Below are 21715 nucleotides of genomic sequence, written 5' to 3' on the forward strand. Positions count from 1 at the left end.
TATAACATATATAATATGTAATAATATGCTTAACATAATGTTATGTATACATACATATATATTACATATACAACACATACTTGTATTATGTACATATATATGACATATTGTTTATATATGTTATATATTTATATATTATAACTCTCCCTCCTTAACATTCAAAGGCTGATAATTCATTGGGTGAATAGTATTAAAAAAGCAAAAGAGTCAAGTAAGGTAAATGACTACAACAAAACAATTTCTTGACACACAAGGGCAGCTTAACATAAGAATAAACATAAAGAGGTTTGCATTAGCATGAAGAAAATACTGTGCAAGACCAAGATGGACTGAGTTCCTGCATGGAAAAACAAGTTGGGCACACAATCTCACCCTTTGTAAAGGATCTTTTGGCAATTGCAGAGTACTGGAATTGCCATCCAATGGAAGACTACAGATCTAAGGATATTTGTATATAATAATTGTGCTTGATGAATAAATTTTAAAATGATTTAAAGTAGGTTTGGTAGTGAAAGGTTGATATCTTTGAAGAATTAGAAGATTATGGTAAATATCAAAATAAGTAACATATTACCAATAATGAACAATATTCAACACATTTAAATTCTTTCATTGTGTCTGAAAGTTTACCTTCATTCATAAATATTCGCATGTCCTTTATTAGGTTTTTTTGGGAGGATAGGAGTTAATGTCATTTCAAAGGCTGAAGTACACTTATCATTTTCATAATTTTTTCCACTGGACTAGGAGCATAGCTTTTTTTGATTGTCATCCAATCATAATTTTCCTATTTCTAAAATACAATAAAAATATTGTGTTTATTATTTTCTTTTTTATATCTTGTATTCTCCATATGTTCCAAATATGCATATTGAAAATTATATTACTATAAATGCAAAATTTTGATTTCAATCTTTAACACTTCATATTAATATTAAAAACAAACAGTGAATAATATTAAAAACAAAGAATTTGAAGATCAGGAAAAGTGGTCAACAATATTGGTTTGGTTTCTAGTAATTTTCCTAGGATATTTCAACAGGAATACAAATAAATATCAATGATGACAAGAAACTAATTGAATTGTGAAAACACATCCACAGAAAATTATGCTGTATATTAATTAATATACCATTTTTTGTTCTAATTTTTCTGGCATTTTTGCTTTTAATGCATAAGAATTGAATGATTTGGGTTGTGCATATTTGTTGAAAATTTCTGTAAATTTGCAGAAAACAAATTTATTCTTTCAATTTGAATGCATTTATTTCTGGAAAATGTGAATATTTTGAGACTAATAATGGCACTCTGTTCAGCAGAACAATGAATTCCCCAAAGCTCCAGAGTCTCATTCCTGTACAGTGAATGCATCATTTTTCTTTGTGAAGAGGCTTTTGAATGTGTATAATTTTGTTATGTATGTTGTTGTAATTATGAGATTATTCTGGATTATTCATGGGTTCCATTGCAATCATTATGGTTATTATATATGCAAATTTAGAGTTACATAACAGAAGTTGAGAATTTTGGTTTTGAAGATTTGGGAAGGTGTGGCTAAAGAAATGGATGAAGGTCTGAAAAGAAGAGGCAAAAATACAATATTCTAGAAATTCTAGATTCTCCTAGAATCTCCAAAAGCATATGGTTTTCACCTGGGATGGTTAATCTCAGCTGTAACTGAAATATCCCAGAAGAAGAAAGACAAACATGGGATATACTCACTTATATAGACCTATAAGATATGATAAACATAATAAACTCTATACACCAAAAAAAGATAATCAATTGAGCGGACATGGGGTAAGATATCAATCCTCGTTTAGAAAGACAGATGGGATGTGCATTGAACGTATGACAGGAGTCTACTGAGCGCATCTGAAAGACTAACTAGCAGTGTTTTCAAAGCAAAGACTCATGACCAAACCTTTGGCAGAGTGCAGGGAATCATATGAAAGAAGGGGAGTTAGTATGATGGGGAAAGGATAGGAGCTCCACAAGGACCAAATATATCTGGGCACAGGGTCTTTTCTGAGACTGACATTCAACCAAGGACAATGTATGGATATAACCTAGAACCTCCACGCAGAAGTAGCCTGTGGTAGCTCAGTAACCAATTGGTTTCCCAAAGTGAGGGGAACAGGGACTATTTCTAACAGGAACTCAATGACTGGCTCTTTGGTCTCCCCACCCCTCAAGGGAGGAGCAGTCCTGTTAGGCCACAGAGGAGGGCTTCGCAGCCAGTCCTGAAGATACCTGATAAAACAGGATCAGATGAATGGGGAGGAGGTCCCCCCTATCAGTGGACTTGGAAAGGGGCAGGGAGGAGATGAGGGAGGGAAGGAGGGAGGGACTGGGAGGGAATGAGGGATCGGGACACGGCTGGGATACAGAGTTAATAAAATGTAACTGATAAAAAAATAAAAAAGAAAAAAAAAGAAAAAAGAAAATGATTTTGTTTAAAATGAAAAAAAAAAAAAAAGAAACTATCTAGAATTGTCTGTGAGACAGGCCTCTCAGGCATGCTTACAGAGTCATTATCTTGATTTGGCTAATTGAAGTGTGATGGTCTTTACACTATAGGTTGCTCCAATTAAAAAAGTGGGGGGGGGGTTGGATTGAATAAAAATGGAAAAATGAAATGAGCAAAAGAATGTGACCAGGCACCTCAAGCTGCTGTTGACATGACGTCCTCACTGTGGTGCATCACACGCTCTTGAACAAGGAGCCATAGTAAATTATTATTACTTTGAGTTGCTTTTGCCAGCATATTTCATCATCGTGATAGGAAAATACCTGAGACACTAGTTGTGACTCCCTTTTAAGGCAATGAGATGCTTACCACATAATGAGTTTCTGCTGTACTTGTCCCGATTTTCTGACAAGTCTTTATAGAAGAAAACATCAAACTATGGCCGTTACCAGATGAATGTGTCTGTCTTTGGTAGCAAATGAAAATCTTTCCTAAAAGTAATGCTCTGCTTTTATTTATTGGTTTGATAATGTCTCAGAAAGTCTGTGACACGAGCTTTCATTTCACTGGCCAAAGTATACACACGTGCTCTCAAACTAGCATGCTTCTAATTTCACTAATTCAACACACTCTAATTCTCACTTCTCCTTAATTGTATCTGAAAATTAAGATAGGAGTTGTGCAAGTGAGTCATTTCTATATCTCTAACTTTAATGTAATCTGCGATGGTGTGCAAGGAGATCTCTGACATTTTACATGTACTCTTAAATTTATTTCAATGTATTATAGAATTGTCTTATTTAGTAAACAACAGCTTTTTTAGAAATGAGTTTTATTATTATTGTTTTGTTCTCATTTAGACAGACATGTACCATAGCTACTCTTTCAAAATTGGATGGATGATACATGGTATCAATAATAAATATCACAATGGAGAAAATGCAAATAATGAGAAATATTTTTTGTGTGCAGTATTTCTATGAACCACGGTCTTGAGTTAGTAGACTACTAGGAATGGAATCCTCATCCATATTGTTAATAAGTGAAGATAGTAATTCACCTTTTCCCTATTGGGCTTTGAACATTTAGTAGATGAACTCTAGGAATAAGAAAGAAACTATGACTATAAAAATTGGAGCTATCTAATACATCAGGCTTTCCAATGTTCATTTATAGTTCCCAATCACAGGCACTTTGTGCTTCCTATTACTTCTATTAGAAATTTTTATGAGATGGGTTGTTGGTAAAATTCATAGCTGTGAGGAAACACCCACACCCCCCCCACACACACACACACAATCACAGCTAAAACCTGCCTTGATTGTGGCACCAAACTTGCATTCTACAATGTACAAAAAGTAAGAAAACAAGTTTTTTTTCATAAACAAATACACTTATTGTGTTTTAAAGTACATACACAGAGCATTTTAAATTGAAAAATTCAATAACATATTGCATGGTATACACAGATATAAATTGTGTCAAATGAATACATATATTTTTTTCTAAATTTAGAATGGGATCTTTTATATTTTTGGTTGTGAGCCTAGCCTTTAATGACTGAGCCATATCTTCATCTAAAAGGGGATCTTCTATAAATCTGTTTGTATCCTAACAACATGGAAGGACAATGGGGAGTATGATAGGCTTCTCCTCAGTATGGCTTATGACTGCAATCAGTAGTTAGTTTAGCAAATATTAACTAGAGGTGTTGAAGCAGGTAAGCCATTTTCTTTGCCTACTCCTGTCATCCCTCATGCATGCATTGCCTTTCTCACTTCATCAGCCTACTCAGCTTTTCCCAGGTCTGATCTCTCGAACTTTGTATAGGGCACATTATCTCATAGATTCTGATGTACTTGTTAAAAGATTAGGGAGGGAGTTTATGGTGTCTCAAAGATCATCAAATATGATTAGACTTTCCAATAAGTCATAATTAACTTTGTGTTTAAAGAAGAGAACAACAGGGTCACCAGTAACACATTCTGGGAAGTCAGCCAAGGCACTACCATGGGAGTCATGATGCCTGGGCATAGATTGAGGAGGCTGGGCCTGCAGCTTGTACTGATCAGAAATGAGAGACTATTAACATGGCAAGGGAGAGATAAATTTTTAATAAGGTGAGCAGATGTGTTGGTGAGTCTGGACATTACCCTTTGGCTTAATGACCACAGTATGCATGTTCTCAAATTGACATGGCCCTCTTCTAGAATTAGTTCCTGTATTTTAAGAATGAATTTAAGCCTAAGAGTAGAAAAGGGGGCCATGTTCCCTGAAATTTTAATGAGCTCGGCAGAAAATCAATGATGAGAGACTATAAAGATAAGGTGGTATGTATGTTATTTGCGAAAAAAAATTCATGAGAATTCTTTGGTTAAAATGTTTGAAATATTCTATGAAATAACATGCATAATTTATTTTGAGAAGGAACTACTATTTCCTTAGAAAATCCTATACTCGTCTTTTAGGGAATCACAGAGACTGAAGTGTCCACATACTGGTCTGAGCTAGGTCTTCTGCACATGTGTTGTAGATGTGTAGCTTGGTGTCTTGTGGAACTTCTAAGAGTTGGGGTGAAAGCAATATGGCTGACTCTTTTGCCTGCTCTTGGGACCCTTTTTCTCCTACTAGGTTGCCTCATTCAGGCTTGATGTGAGGGTTTGTGCCTTATTTTATTGTAATTTGTTATGATGCATCAGTTAATATCCCTGGGATGCCTGCTGTTTTTTGTTTGTTTGTTTGTTTGTTTTTGTTTTTGTTTTTCAAAGGCAAAATAAAAGAAGTAGATCTGTGGTAGATAGGAGGTGGGGGAGAGCACTGGGAAGGATGAAGGAAGGAAGAACTGTGGCTGTGACTTAATATCTGAAAAAAGAAAAGAAGAAAAGAAAAGAAAAGGAACTTCTAAGTTGGTTGTCTCAGCTGTTTTATTCATGCAAAGCTCTCTTCTGTTCAAGTACTACTGCTAAGCCATGAAAACAACCAGAGAAAGGACAGTCCATTTCTCTCTCTAATTTAAATGAAGAGATAGTTTCCTTCCTGTGAGTTTATAGGCCCTCATTAATCTCTTCTGTTTGATTGGTTCTGTAGATTTTACATCAGCCCCTTCAAATCCCTTAGTGACTATTTAGTGTGTTGTTTTCATTCAGAATGCTTCCTTTAATGTACTCACATTGATTTGTTTTGTTTTGTAGCTTTATAAGAATATTTAGGCAAGCAAAAATGAAAGACAGGAATTATTGTGGAAATTACTTTCATGAATATTTTACACTGTCAGTGATTCAAGAGCTCTATTCTGAAGTTGTGTTTACTATTACAAAGAGTCATAAAGATTGGAACTAGTGAAGAAACATCAATAAACCTTACCTCAAAAATTAGGATCTGAAAAGGCACACACAGACACACACACACACACACACACACAGAAGCACACACACATGCACACACGCACACACAAAGCATAACTACATGTACATGTGCATACATCCACAAAAACACATGAATATTTTTGAATAAACAAACACAAAATAGTCTAAACATACAAGCCAAATATATAATTAAAAAATCAATCTAATGCATAATTTTAAAAAATTTAAATACACCTGATAAATCAGGGTCAGATGAAAGGGGAGGAGGTCCTCCCCTATCATTGCTCTTGGAAATGGCCAGGGAGGAGATGAGGGAGGGAGGGTGGAATTGGGCCAGGGAGGAGATGACGGAGGAAGGGTGGGATTGGGAGGGAATGAGGGAGAGTTTACAGCTGGGATACAAAGTTAATAAAATGTAACTAATATTAAAAAAATGAAAAGAAAGACCTGGAGGGGACAGGAGCTCCAAAAGAAGACCAACAGAGCAAAACAAAACAAATAAAACAAAACCCAAAAACAAAAACAAAAACAAAATAAAACCTGAGCTGTGGGGGCCCTGAAGAGAATGGTACCCCAACCAAAGACAATGCATTGAAAGGACCTAAAAGTCCAGCTCAGATGTTGCCCAAAGACTCAGTCTCCAAGTGGATTTCCAAGTAAGAGAAGGGGCTTTTTCTGGCCTGAACTCAGTGGTGAACTCAATGAACTCTGATCACCTCCCCAGGGGTGGTGCAGCCTTGCCAGGCCACTGAGGAAGACAAAGCAACCAGTCCTGATGAGACCTGATAAGCTAGGGTTAAATAGAAGGGGAGGAGGACCTCCACTATCAGTGGACTAAGGGAGGGACATAGAGGGAGAGAAGGTGGGATTGTGAGGAGAGGAGGGAGGGGGCCACAACAGTGATACAAATTAAATAAAGTGTAATAAATGATAATAATAATAAAGAAAAGAGAAAAAGAAAAAATTGAAATAAAAAATCATATACACACAAAAGTATACTTGAACAGTTTTGAAGCCACCATATATGAACAATAGACATAAAAACACTAAAACATTTTTGACAATCCATTTCTATCTCTGTTTCACTCTTTGAACTTCTATATCTATGCTTTCCCTTAAAAGTTTAATAGAATGCATTGGTAATACAATGACAACATGTTACTGAATTTCAGATCATCATTTTCTCTGCACACTTACCAAAATAATTCATTTTATTTACCTTAAAATGGAATATTATGCAATTCTGTCTTGAAATAGACATTTTCTGTAAAAGCACAATGAATATCATCAAGTCTGGGAGCCATCCTATCTGAGGTTGAGTCTATACTGTGTCCTGCAAGAACCTGTTTGCATTGTTGGTGCCTGGTAATGATCACATGAAGAATCACAGTGTTCATTCTGGCAGAGAACATCACACAATAAGAGAGAAATTAACATGTAAGGACTGTTTTCACTATTGGCTTAACTGAGTACCTACAGTTCAAATGAAAAGGAAAAGAGTTTATATCTAAGTTCACAAACTTAAATATATAATAGCCAATACTCTACAAAAAAATTCACTGTTAATATTGACTACCCATTCAACATAGAACTAAGTGTCTCTTCCTCCTCTTTCTAATCTTCCTCTTCTTCTTCTTTGTCTTTTTTTTTTCACTTTTTCGTCTCTTGTCTTTCTCCTCCTTTTTCCTTCTCTTGCTCTTCTACTTCTAACTCCTTCTCTGATATTTTTATTTATTTATTTTTGGTCACAAGTTATTTGCATGCATTTTATTAAGTAATTTATATTAGCAATATTGATTTGAAATTATAATTAAAAATAATAAGGATGCTTTTATACAGTCTATTGCAATTACCAAAAAACAAAAATAATGGCTTTTTTTTAGAAAGCAGGTAACAAAATCATGATCAAATCCAAGTTGTTAATTTACATAGAATTTTAATTGAAGATGTCCTAGATTTTCCTTTCATAGAGAAATCAGAAATTATAAAAGTTAGTTTGAGCCAAACAGATCAATTCACTGAGGAGCTGAGAAAAGGCAGATTGAATCAGTCAGCTTGGAAAGGAGTTTGAGCCAGAATAGCTGAGATGAAGCAACCAGCAAGAGTTGAGGAAAATAAAACAAAAACAAAAACAAAACAAAACAATAACTAGAAATGATCAGCTTATTCAGTAGTAATTCTCCAAGACAACATTGACATCTGGTAAACAGAAGATATTTTTACATCTGACACTCAATGTGAATTTTAACAGGACATAGTAGTAGAAGCAGTATTATTGAGGGTAATTTGAATAGCGGGGGCTTGGTGAAAGAAGATTCAGGGAAGAATTGTCGATGTTGTTGCTGCTGCTGCTGCTGCTGATGTTGGGTGATAGTGTCAAGGGAAAACCACAACGAGTCTGTTTGCTTGTTTTTCTGGCAAAAATAATGATGTGGCATTATATCTCTTCTCTTTTATAAACAATCATCAGATTCTTTGAAACACAGTACTGACGGCCAGGTTATTCCACTTCTAAATTTATTTTAGGCTTTGGTTATGAGTATAACTCTCCTGTTTACTCTGTTACAAAACGTTTGTATTCAACAATTTTATAGTTGTTTGATGGGATGAACAGTTGCAATGTTAAATTGATTATTAGACAACACATATGACATTGCTAATTTTAAGGTTGGGATCGTTGGTTTTTAAATTCTCACGTTGCCATTTTAAATGTATTAAAATAATCTTTAAAGCTAAAGTAGTTTGGGATGTTAGCTCCTATAGCTCTGTGCATACTTATTACAGTGATGTTTTCAGGCTTTTGATCTCCTAAGAAGTTACTATACTTGAAAGATCTTGAGGCTGCAACATGCATTTCACGGAGGGTCCTATAGTGTTTGCTTTCCAGTGAAACCCAGCTGCCCTCTACTGCTTATTCCTGAGTGCTCACAGTAAAGAATATGTGGACGTGAAAAGTTCTTTGGCATGCTTCTCCACATAAAATCTGCTCTCAGAGGCCTCCAGAGTCTTCCTTTTTGAATTTCCTCTATTTTTAATTTTAATTTTAATTTTAATTAATTACAGTTTATTCACTTTGTATTCCCCCTGTAGCTCCCTTCCTCCTACCCTCCCAATACTATCCTCCCTCCCACTTCTCCACCCATATCCCTCCCCAAGTCCACTGATGTGGGAGGACCTCCTCTCCTTCCTTCTGATCCCAGTCTATCAGGTCTTAATTTCTTCATGATAACCAAATTTATTTTAACAAAATTGAAAAAAAAAAAAAACAACCTTAAAGGTAGTAGATTACAAAGTTTGACTAATGCCATTTAACTGAAAGATAAGAAAGAACAGCCAAGGTTATATAAAGGAATTATGTCCTGAAAAATAACAAAAAAAAAAAGCATATCCCTCAAAACAACAGAAAAACGAAACTGCGAAGCTGAAGCACGAACAATTTTATTAGACATAAATATCACACCAATATGCTTTTGAATTTCTTTTGTCCACAGCTACTTAAATGCCAAAACATTTTCTAGAGTGGCTCTGATTTTTGACATGTTATTTATTTTATTGCTTCCATAATGTCCATTTATAATCTTTGAATGACTAATTAAAAGGATTATGCTGAGAAAGATGGGAGAGAATTTAAAATGTTTTGCATAATTTATAGGAGTGAATTTGCAAAATTTTTGTGCAATACTTCTAGTCTATAATACCAGTTTTTGTTATAAAAGTGAAAAAATTGTAATTCTTACAATAAAGCTTACAACTCAAACATATCATGAAATAATGAAGGCTTAAATACCATGACTGTGTTGCAGGGTCTACATGTTCGGTATATTTCTACAAGCCTTAGGCATAAAAGACATTGTCAGTGTGAATAACAGAGTGCTTCCATTCAATATTGCACAGGTCTTTTGCTTGATTAAACACTTCCCTACACATTTGATGAAGAACATAGGGAGTTTCTATTACTTAGATGCCTTTCATTTGTCCTATTCCAGAGACATATTCTTAGTAGGAAGATTAGCTTTGCATGGGTTAGTTCACATCCATAGTGGGAATCATAAATCTATCAAAACATATAAAAGAGACGGATGGTCTTCTAATTAAGGCCTGGATTTATGTGAGACACTGCTCTAAGAAATTCTTTATGGAGAAATAGAGTAAGGACTGCTTATTTTTAATAAACGGTTATATCATTTATTTTGAAGGCAGAAAGCAATCATATATGAATCATACATGAAGTTCCTATATTAATTATATTAATAACTGTTAGTAAAAGCACACATTTTGACAAGACGTTGACCATTAAACTACTATAAAATTGTTGAATACAAAAATTTTGTCACAAAGCAAATAGGCAAGTTTTACTAATAATCAAAGCCTAAAATCAATTTAGAAGTGGGGTAACTTGATCATCCTTGCTCTATTTTAAAGAACAGAAGGCTGTTTATAAAAGTGAAGAAATAGAATAATGATGTCATCATTTTTTCCAGGAATATCCACATAAAGACCCATTTTGGTTTCCTTCTTTACACTATCACCAAACAAAAAGAAATAATCAACAATTACAAGTAAGAAAAAGAAAATTTGTTTTGTTTATGTCATCACATAGCCAAGATTGTTTCAGGTCATATAGGTTTGGTTAACTGAGGCTGAATCATGTGATTTTTGTTTTCCTCAATGAAAACTTCAAAAAAATAATTCTGACTATTATTATTGTCCTATAAAGAAGTGGAGATGCTTAAGATACTGATCTTTAAAATTATGATCAATTTCCTGCTTTTCTAATGTATTTGTTGTACCTAACAAGAAGTATTACATATAGACACAATAAAAAACAAACAATAAGTAAAGGAAAATACTTTTATTTTATTCAGAAAAGCATATATTTTTCTTAGTAAAGTATATATGAAATTACTGTGCTAGAAATCAAAGCGTGTGTTATTCTACACTATCTTAGCTAGTGTTCCCTTTGTTATAAAGAGAAATGACACAGGAAGCTCCTGTTTTTATTTTTCACTTTACATTCCAATCATAGCCCCCCCCCTTGTCTCCTTTTAGTCCCACTCTTCTTCTTTCTTCCCCGCTATCTCCTTCCCCTAGTCCACCAAAAAGGAGAATCTTCCTCCCTTATCAACTCACCACAGACTATCGAGTCTCTTCAGGACAGCTTGCCTCCTCTTCCTGAATGGCCTGCAAAGGCCACCCAGTCAGGGAGAAGTGATCAAGGAGTATGCACTAAAGTTCATGTTAGATACAGTCGCTGTTCCCCTTACTAAGAAACCGACATGGAGACTGAGCTGCCTATTGGTTACATCTGAGCAGAGGGCCTACATTCTCATCCAGCATGGTCCTTGGTTCATGCATCAGTCTCTGCAGGTTTCCCTGGGCCCAGATTTGATGGCCCTGTTGGTCTCCTTGAGGAGCTCTTGTCCTCTCTGTGTCCTTCTATCCTCCTATTTTTCCATATGACACTCTGTGCTCTGATAAAAGTTTGACTGAGTCTCATCATCTGCTTTGATCCCCTACTGGGCAGAGTCTTTCAGAGGACATCTATGGTAGGCTCCCATCCTGTTCCCTCTCCTCGACTGCTTCCAGTGTCTACTCTATTTGCCCTTCTGAACAAAAATTAAACATCCTCCTTAGCTTTGTCCTTATTACTTAGCTTCTTTAGGTCTATGAATTATACTATGGTTATACTGTATATAAAGAAAAACATTTACTTGAGGCTGGCCTACAGTTTCAGAGGTTTAATACATTATCACCATGGTGGGAAGCATAGTGTGTTCCAACAGACATGGTGCTGGAGAAGTTACTGAGAGTTATACATCTTGGTCCATAAGCAGCAGAAGAAGACTGTGTGTCAGACAGGAGTAGCCTGAGCATATACGAGATCTCAAAGCCACAGTGACACATTTTCTCCAACAAGGTCACACTTACTCCAACAAGGACATGCCTCCTAATAGTGTCCCTCCTTATGGGCAAAGACATGAGTCTATGGGGGTGGCTTACCTATTGGTATAGACTTTTGCACACTATGTGAAGGTTTATCTGTGTCCTTCTTCACCTCTCTAAGGTACCATCTGATTAGTTTAATAAAGAGCTGAATAACCAATAGCTAGGAAGGAGAAGATAGAAAGAATCAGGTACAGATTTTACCACCTAGACACAGAGAAAGTCACGCATACCAGGACTGAGGTGATGGAACAGGCCACATGGCAAATGTGGACTAGTGTAGATGAGGTTAGTAAAGTTATACGAGTTAGGTGGAAGTAAGCCTAAACTTTCATAAATAATAAAAAGACTCTTTCATTATTCAGGAGCTGGAAAGTCAAGACATTCTGATGATACATTCCTACTCAAACCACAAAATTCTACTCCCTAGATCCCATAAGCTTGTAGCCATAAACAATGAAGAATGCCTTTAGTCCAACTTCAAAATTCCCAGTAATTAGTCACAATTCAACAATGCTTAGGATCCAAAGTTCAAAGTCTCTTCTGATATTAGTGCAATTTTTTAACTGTAATCTTCTATAAAATCAAAATAAAAAAGCATATCACATACTTCCAACATATCACGGCGGCACAGGATATACATTAGCATTCAAAAATGTATCAAAGGGACTATGGTGAATATATACTAGACCCAAATCAAGACTGAAAACCAGCTGAACGAACTCCAAACTCTGCATCATCATGCCTGATGTCAATGTATTCTTCAGATATCCAACTTCTTTCAACTTTGTTGACTACAACATACTTCCTTCTCTTGGGTGGTTTTATTTCCTCTTAGATACATGTTTTGTTTATTTGTTTGTTTGTTTGTTTGTTTTGGTGGTATGGTAATCTCTGTGAATGGTCCTTGGTTGGAGTATCATTCTCAGAAAACATCCTTATGTCCAGATTTTTCGATTCTTTGTTCTTCTTGGGGAGCCTCTGTCCACTCCGTGTATTTCTATCTCTCCCTTCTTTCATAAGATTCCCTGCACTCTGCCCAAAGTTTGACTATGAGTCTCAGCATCTGCTATGATACTTTGCAGGGTAGAGTCTTTTTAGGTCCTCTATGGTAGACTCCTGTCCTGTTCCCTTTTTCCCCCTCTTCTTATGTCCAGGCCATAGAGGAAGACAATGCAGTGACTTCTGATGGGATCTGATAGACTAGGATCAGAAGGAAGGAAAGGAAGACCTCCCTTATCAATGGACTGAGAGAGGGAAATGGGTGGGGAAGAGGGAAGGTGGGATTGGGAGGGGAGGAAGGAGGAAGCTACTGGTGGGATACAAAATAAAAAACTCTAACGAAAATAAAAATTATATATATATATATATATATATATATATATATATATATATATAAAATAAAAAAACCCAAAAGATTCTCTCTACCAAAGGGATGGAAATAAAAACAAACAAACAAACAAAAAAACATTTGCTTGAGGCTGGTTTGCAGTTTTAGAGGTTTACTACATTTTCATTATGGTGGGAAGCATGGCAGTGTCCAGGCAGATGTGTTGCTGGAGAAGGGGTTGAAAGTTCTACATCTTGATTTATAGGCAGCAGAAGGAGACTGTGTACTGCACAGGGAGCAGTCTGAGCATATAGGAGATCTCAAAACCTGCCCCTACAGTGACACACTTCCTTCAATAAGGCCACATCTACTCCAACAAGATCACACCTCCTAATAGTGTCCTTTTCTATAGGTGAAACATTCATGCACCTGAGTCTATGAGGGCCTTACCTAATCCAACCACCAATCTGACCTTAGTTAAATATGATCTTAATCAATTTACAATACCGTATTATCACTGAGTACTATTTAATTAAGTTCTTTTCTTCACACTTAGAGATTAATCTTTTTGAGATAATATCTACCAATCCAGAGCCACAAAGATAGAAGCTGTTTCTTCTTTTTTAATTTAAATTTTATTTTTATTTTAAATACAGTTTATTCATTTTGTATCCCAGCTGTAGCACCCTCCTTCATTCCTTTCCAATCCCAACCTTCCTCCCTCATCTCCTCCCATCCCCTCTCCAAGTCCACTGATAGGGGAAGTCCTCCTCCCCTTCCATCTGACCCTAGCTTATCAGGTCTCATCCGGACTGGCTGCATTGTTATCCTCTGTGGCTTGGTAAGGTTGCTCTCCCATCAAGGAGAGGTGGTCGAAGAGCAAGGCACTGAGTTCATGTCAGAGACAGTCCCTGTTCCTCTTACTAGGGCACTCACTTGGATGCTGAACTTCCATGGGCTATATTTGTGCAAGGGTTCTAGATTATCTCCATGCATGGTCCTTGGTTGGAGTATCAGTCTCAGAAAAAGGAGAGCAACAGAACCAAGAAGCTGTTTCTTCTAAGAATGCTGAAGTTTTCCTTTTGTGCAGAAGCTATGTGAGGAAGGGCAGGAATCCACTATTGTGTGCCTCTATCCCTAAAGCTTTAGACTACTTTCCTTGTGAAAGACCACTGTGACCAAATTCTACTTTGTCTAGGATTCAGAGACTTCACTATTGCCTGTGAGCTCAATTTTGGATGATTGAAAAATACATCTAAGCCTCTTTGGTTCTTGTGGGTACAGTATTCAGTATTTCTAGGTTGACTAAACAGATACACAAGTAAGTAGGAAACAGAGGAAGTAGAAGCACTGCGATGAACTGAAGAGTGAGTGGAGCTGCCAATTGAAGTATTGTTAAACTAAAATTTTCACATTGTAATTCCTTTCGACAAACATTCAATCTCATTGACTGAAATTTCTAACTTCAGTAACCACTATGACATCAGGTTAAATTTTCCACTTTATATCCAAAATTTTCTGTGGCCCACATTTTCCTCATGGCTACCTGAAACAGATTTTAAACACTTTCAGCATTCTTTTCAAAGATACTGAGGCATATTCTAATAGAATTATAACTTTCTTCAGACTATTTTTTCTTGTAAATCCTGATTTGAACAATTCATACAAGTTTATACATGTGGCTTTTTCTCAAATTCCTGTTTTTTCAAAAATGTGAATAATCTACATTCTCAATTTTAGGTAATTTTAAGGTGCCTTAAAATTCATCTTAGTCTTGATATTTTAATTTTCTCAAGTTAATATATATTGACACTAGATTGGGTAGCTTGTAAGCAAAATAAATATCTTTCTGTTATTTATAGATTCTGCGGCATTCAAGACCAAGGTGATAAAACAATTGTTGTCATGTAAGGACCATGACGTAGTGCAAGGACTATCATGATAATCACATTGTAGAAAAGGCACAGTAAATCAACGGATTTCGTATATCAAATACTAATCTTACTTATGAGAGCTAAGTCATGACTTAATAAGTGACCCTTCAAAATCAAATTATCCAAATTCTATTAGACTAAACATTAAGTTTAACTGTTAGTTCCAAGCTCTCAAAATGCTTAGTCTACAGCAAGTAAAAAATATCTTGTAGAACTTAAATTTTCTAAATATGATTAGCATGAACATTGAGAATTGAAACAATTAAGGAGGCACCTTTCAATTTCAACATTCAACTTAAGTTTTTATTTATACTATTATTTATGTTATTCAATATGTCTATTTGCAACTCTTATTTTACACTATTTAAAAAGTAGTATTTTCGCTTCCGTGCATATTTTAATGTTTTCTATCTGTAATTTTCTTCATTAATTTTGAAGATACCAACATTGAGTCCTCTTTTAAGTTGTGCATTTTGAATATGTTGGAATCAGTTGGTAATTACTTTTAAATAAGTATGAAATCATTTTGCAAGGCAACCTGTTAATGTAAATAAAGAAATTGAAATGTGTTTCAATGTGAATTCAAGCTAACTCTGAAAACTGAATTCATGAACTAGGGAATGCTTATGACACTACATGTACTAGTTAATCAGCTTGCCTATTTGATTTTGCTTTATCATAACTGAAAATATTGTACAAACATGAAAAATTTGAAGGATTAATCACACATTCAAGCTCAGAATATCAAAGTTGGAAACCTGAGAGATCTGATATTGAGCCAGCTCAAAAAAGATAAACCCAAATTTTATGATCCCTGATTTGATATAGTGTGAAGGAATATAAAGAGACAGCCTGTACACTTGGAGATCTGACTGATATTTTCCCTTGCAACTACCTGTTCTTGGCCTTTCCCTGAAATCCTTAATATAAATTATTTAAGCAGATTTCTTTATTTTTTTATACTTAGTGTAGTAATGGAACTGAAATCCCAATAACAATAATGTAAGAAAATTTTCATTAAATTATATGATTCAGAGCCATAGGGATGAAAATTAAAAAGAAACAAAAACAAACAACAAAGCACAACCTATTAATGTTGTCTTGGCTCAAGAGTTAAAAAGAATTTGATAATTACAAGTGTTTGTGATGGCTAGTTTTATGTCAACTTGAGTCATGAGAAAGGACAGAACCTCAGTTGATAAGAAAAAAAAAGCCTCCATAAGCTCCAGCTGTAGGTAGGGCATTTTCTTTTCTTTTTTTTTTTTTCTATTTATTTATTTATTTAGTTAGTTAGTTAGTTATTTTCTTTATTAATTACACATTATTCACCTTGTGTCTCCCCTGTGGTTCCTGCCCTCCTCCTATCCCATTCTCCCTCCCTTCCTCTACCCTCTGCATGCATGCCCTTCCCCAATTCCATTGATAGGGGAGGTCTTCTTTTCCTTCCTTCTGACCCTAGTCAATTAGGTTTCATCAGGAGTGGCTGCATTGTCTTTTTCTGTGGCCTGGTAATGCTGCTTCCCCCTCAGGGGAAGGTAATTAAAGAGCAGGCCAATCAGTTCATGTCAGAGACAGTCCTTGTTTCTATTACAATGGAACCCACTTGGATACTGAACTGCCATGGGCTACATCTGTGCAGGGGTCTTAGGTTATTTCCATGCATAGTCCTTGGTTGGAGTATCAATCTCAGAAAAGACCCCTGTGCTCAGATTTTTTTGGTTCTGCTGCTCTCCTTGTGGAGTTCCTCTCCTCCCTAGATCTTACAGTTTCCCACTTCTTCCATAAGATTCCCTGCACTCTTTCCAAAGGTTGGCCATAAGTCTCAGTATCTGCTTTGATAGTCTGCAGGGCAGAGCCTTTCAGAGGCCCCCTGTGGCAGGTTTCTAGGTTGTTTCCTGTTTTCTCCTTCTTCTGATGTCCATCCTCTTTGCCTTTTGGGATGGGGATTGAACATTTAAGCCATGGTCCTCCCTCTTGATTAGTTTCTTTAGGAATACAGATTTTAGTAAGTTTATCCTATATTATATGTCTATATGAGTCAGTATCTACCATGTGTGTCTTTCTGCTTCTGGGATAGCTCACTCAGGATGATCTTTTCCAGATCCCACCATTTACCTGAAAATTTCATGATTTCCTTGATTTTTATTGCTGAGTAATTAAAGAGCAGGCCAATCAGTTCATGTCAGAGACAGTCCCTGTTCCTATTACAATGGAACCTACTTAGATACTGAACTACTTAGATACTGGGCTGCATCTGTGCAGGGGTCTTAAGTTATCTCCATGCATAGTCCTTGGTTGGAGAATCAGTCTCAGGAAAGACCCCTGTGTTTAGATTTTTTGGTTCTGTTGCTCTCCTTGTGGAGTTCCTGTCCTCTCCAGATCTTACTGTTTCCTACTTTTTTCATAAGATTCCCTGCACTCTGCCCAAAGTTTGCCCAAAAGTCTCAGCATCTCAAGCTGTACTATACAGCAACAAAACTAAAAACTGCATGGTACTGGCATAGAAATAGACTGGTGGATCAATGGAATCGAATAGAAGACGCTGACATAAATCCACACACTTATGGACACCTGATTTTTGACAAAAATGTCAAAACCATGCAATGGAAAAAAGACAGCATCTTCAACAAATGGTGCTGGTCTAACTGGATGTCTACATGTAGAAAAATGCAAATACATCCATACAGCCTACAGACTGGGAAAGGATCTTCACCAACCCTATATCTGACATTTTCTCAAGTAGTCATCGATGGGGATAGGAAAGCCCATTATGGGTGTTGCCATTCCTCAGCTGGTGATCCTGGCTTCTAAAAGATACAGGCTGAATACTCCATGAAAGTACTCACCAGTGAGCAGCCGTATCTTTGCACCAGCTCTTATCCAGCTTCCTGCCCTGTTTGAGTTCCTATCTCAGTTTCCTTCATTGATGAACCATAATGTAGTAATATAGTCAAATAGACCTTTTCCTTCCTCAACTTGTTTTGGTCATGGTGTTTTTCAAACAATCATAACTCTGACTAAGACAGTGCTGTATTCCATTGTGTAAATGTATCACAGTTTCTATATCCATTTTTTTTTCATTTTTTTTCTCCATTTATTTATTTATTTATTTATTTATTTATTTATTTATTACTTTACTATTCCTGATTTCAGCCTTCCTGCTCTCCTTCCAGTCCTTCCCTCACACTACCCTTGAGAACCCTCTTTTCTCTTCTTCTCAGAGAAGGGGAGGTCTCCAATGGGCACCAACCTACTCTGGCACATTAAGTCACTGCAGAGCTAGGTGCATCCTCTCCCACTGAGAAAAACAAGGTAGCCCAGTTAGGGGATTAGGATCAAAGGCAGGCATCAGAGCCAGAGGGGGGCTGCTCCATTTGTTGGGGACTCCACATTTGTTCTTAGTCATTCTGATGGTTGTAAGGTGGAATCTTTACATTTGCATTTCCCTGATGAAAGGACTCTGAAAATTTTTTAAGTATTTCTATGCCAGTAGATATTTCTCTGTTGAGAATTCTGTTTAACTCTGTACCCCATTGTTTAATTGGATTACTTGGTTTGATAGTGTTTAACTTCTATTGAAAACAAGGAAATCACTATTAAAAACAAGGAAATCATGAAATTTGCAAGCAAATGGATAGAACAAGAAAAGACCATTGTGAATGACATAGCCCAGAAGCAGAAAGACACATATGGTATATACTCCTAAGAAATATTAGCCAAATAATCTAGGATGAACATACTAAAACCTATAATCCAAAATAAACTAAACAACCAGGAGAACCCTATTGAAGAGGCTTAATCCTTATTCAGAATTGCAAACAGGACAGACATTGGGAGTGGGAGAAGGCAGCAAACAGGACAGGCTCATTCCACAGGAGGCCTCTGAAAGACTCTGCCCATCAGGGTATCAAAGGAGATGCTGACACTCAGCCAAACTTTGGGCAGACTGCAGGGAATTTTATGGAAGAAGGAGGAGATAGAAATACCTGGAGGGGACGGGAGAGCCACAAGGAGACCAACAGAACAAAAAATCTAGGCTCAAGGGTTCCTGCAGAGACTTATGAATCAACCAAGGACCGTGCATGGAGACGACCTAGACCTCCTGCTCAGATGTAGCCCATAGGCAGCTCAGTCTCTAGTGGGTTCCCTAGTAAGGGGAGCATGGGTTGTCTCTGACATGAACTCAGTGGCTGGCTCTTTGATCACCTCCCCCTTATTGAAGCGGAAAAACTAGGCCATAGAAAAAGAGGATCCAGATAGTCATGATAAGATCTATGGTCAGATATAGGGGAGGAGGACCTCCCATATCAGTGGACTAAGAGAGAGACATGGGGCGGGGGGAGAAGAAGTGTGGGACAGGGAGAAGATAAAGGAGGGAGCTACAGCCAGAATACAGAGTTAATAAGTTGTAATAAATAATATAATAAAGAAAAAATTTAAGAGTGCTATAATTGGCATTACACACGGAATAGTTTCACATAGATTTGCAATAGAGTAAGAGTGAATTATAATGTGTCTGAGATGTATGTTTGCAGATATTTGGTATTGCTTATTAACTTGTTTATATGAAATTTTAATGTAAGGATGGGAGAGTGTGAACTTAATGGCAGAGGTAAGGAAAGAATGCATACTTGCTTATGGAATCTGAAAACACTAGGAACCAATGGTACTATTTGAAGTAGCTGATTTTCAAAAGGGTTGTTGAATTCAGGATATAGTATAACAGTTATATTTTGGTCATATGTTATGTGCTAAGCATGGTAAGATAATTTAACAATATCTAGTACTTTGCTATATTTATATATTAGAGTACCTTAAAACTTGGATATGATAAATTTTTGACTATTCAGAACACAGGAATGACTGATTTCACAGTGGCAAGCTGTATTTCTCAGTAGAAAGAAATCCAAAAACTGGTCTCAAATAACTCAATTATATTGTAACTTGAATGTAACTCCATAACCGTTACTTATCTGGAATAAATTAAAGAACCAAAAGGTAACAAAACAAAACAAAACAAAAAACGATTATTTCTAAAATTGTCTTCATTTAAAAAAAAACTGTTTTGATGATAATTATTTCTAAGTACAATATTTACTCAAGGTAATGAAAAGCATATTTTTCTAGTCCAGGTTTCCACTAAATTAATACCCATGAATGTTTTAGATAAAAGTGTTCAAAATTCTTGGGAATATTTTTCTGCTTTTCTTTTGTAATTAAACATGCAAAACTTAATTTTCTTGGTTTCCAGGATTCTATAATCTCTGCCATTTTGTGACATTTTGAAAATAGTGCACCAAAGAGAAAAGGCATGCTCTGCCCTTTAGAAAACAATGGTTCAAAACACTTATGCTTTCAAGGCTGAACAAATGACTTGAAATGGATTAATTCTATTCTAAAAGAAGCCAATATATCATCAGTTACAAAACACTCATTGAGTAGGGTTGATATGATTCATTTTTATGGCTGCTTTGTGTGTGTGAGTGTGCATTTGCATGTATGTATACTCTTACACCTCCAGAAAAGTGTGGTAGACCTGAATAGAAAAGTGTTTATATATATATATACATACATACATATATATATGTATGTATAATGTTTATTCATTATTCATATATCTATATATGAATTGAATGTAATGGGTAATTCTCCCATTGTTCAAAAGAGCAAAGTAAATGGCAGGCTTCTTGACAAAAGCAGAATTTTAATGATCTTTTCCCATAGTGTTTAGAAGAATGATTCTATGAATAAGTAGGAAAATATAGTAAACAGAAAGTCAGAAGAATCTTGTCTGGAATTAGAGTCAACGCTGTGTTTATTTTTGTACTCATTTCTCTTTTCAAATTAAATTGGGCTGCATTTCCACAGCTTATATACAGAACAATGATAACATGAGATAATGTATGTAAAACACTCAAATGCAAAGGTTACTTTTGTTATTTTCACAGCTTCTACAGTTTAGAAAACAGCCACCTGGGTAGTGTTGATACCAATTCCAGTGGTATTTGACATAATATTTTAACTACTCAATTGTAATGCTCAGAACATAATCTGATTCACTTCATTATCCTACAATAGCACATATTTAGATATTATGATGATTTGAGTGAGAAGAACCCCCATAGCATAGTACATTTGAATGCCTAGTCACTAGGGTATCAAATTATTCGATTAGGATGGGAAGGATTATAAAGTATGTTCTGGTTGGAGTAGCTGTGGCCTTATCAGAGAAAATAAATGTCTGGGACGGGCTTTTAGTTTTCAAAAGCCCATGCCAGGTCATTGTTCCTTCTCTTTCTCTAAATGATGACTTACAGACCGAAATGTTGAGATGTCAGCTACTTCTCCAGCACCACACCTGCCTGCCAGCTACCACATGTCTCACCATGATGATACTACAAACTGTAAGCAAACCCTCAATTATTTTATTTTCTTCTATAAGTTGTATTGATCGTGGTGTCTTTTCAGAGCAATAGAAGAGTAACTAAGACAAAAGTTGATTTGAGGCATGGGGCATTCCTGTGGTAGACCATGTTGGTTTTAGGAGGAATTTGAAGACTTTGGGACTTTGTCCTAGAAAATAATTTCAGTTATTTAAGCTGTGTTTAATGGATCATCCTTCAAAAAGTAAACACAGGGGTTTCCGAGCAGAAGAATATAAGGACGTTGCCTA

The sequence above is a fragment of the Meriones unguiculatus genome, chromosome 17 (assembly GCF_030254825.1).
Source record: "Meriones unguiculatus strain TT.TT164.6M chromosome 17, Bangor_MerUng_6.1, whole genome shotgun sequence".
Lineage (NCBI taxonomy): Eukaryota > Metazoa > Chordata > Mammalia > Rodentia > Muridae > Meriones > Meriones unguiculatus.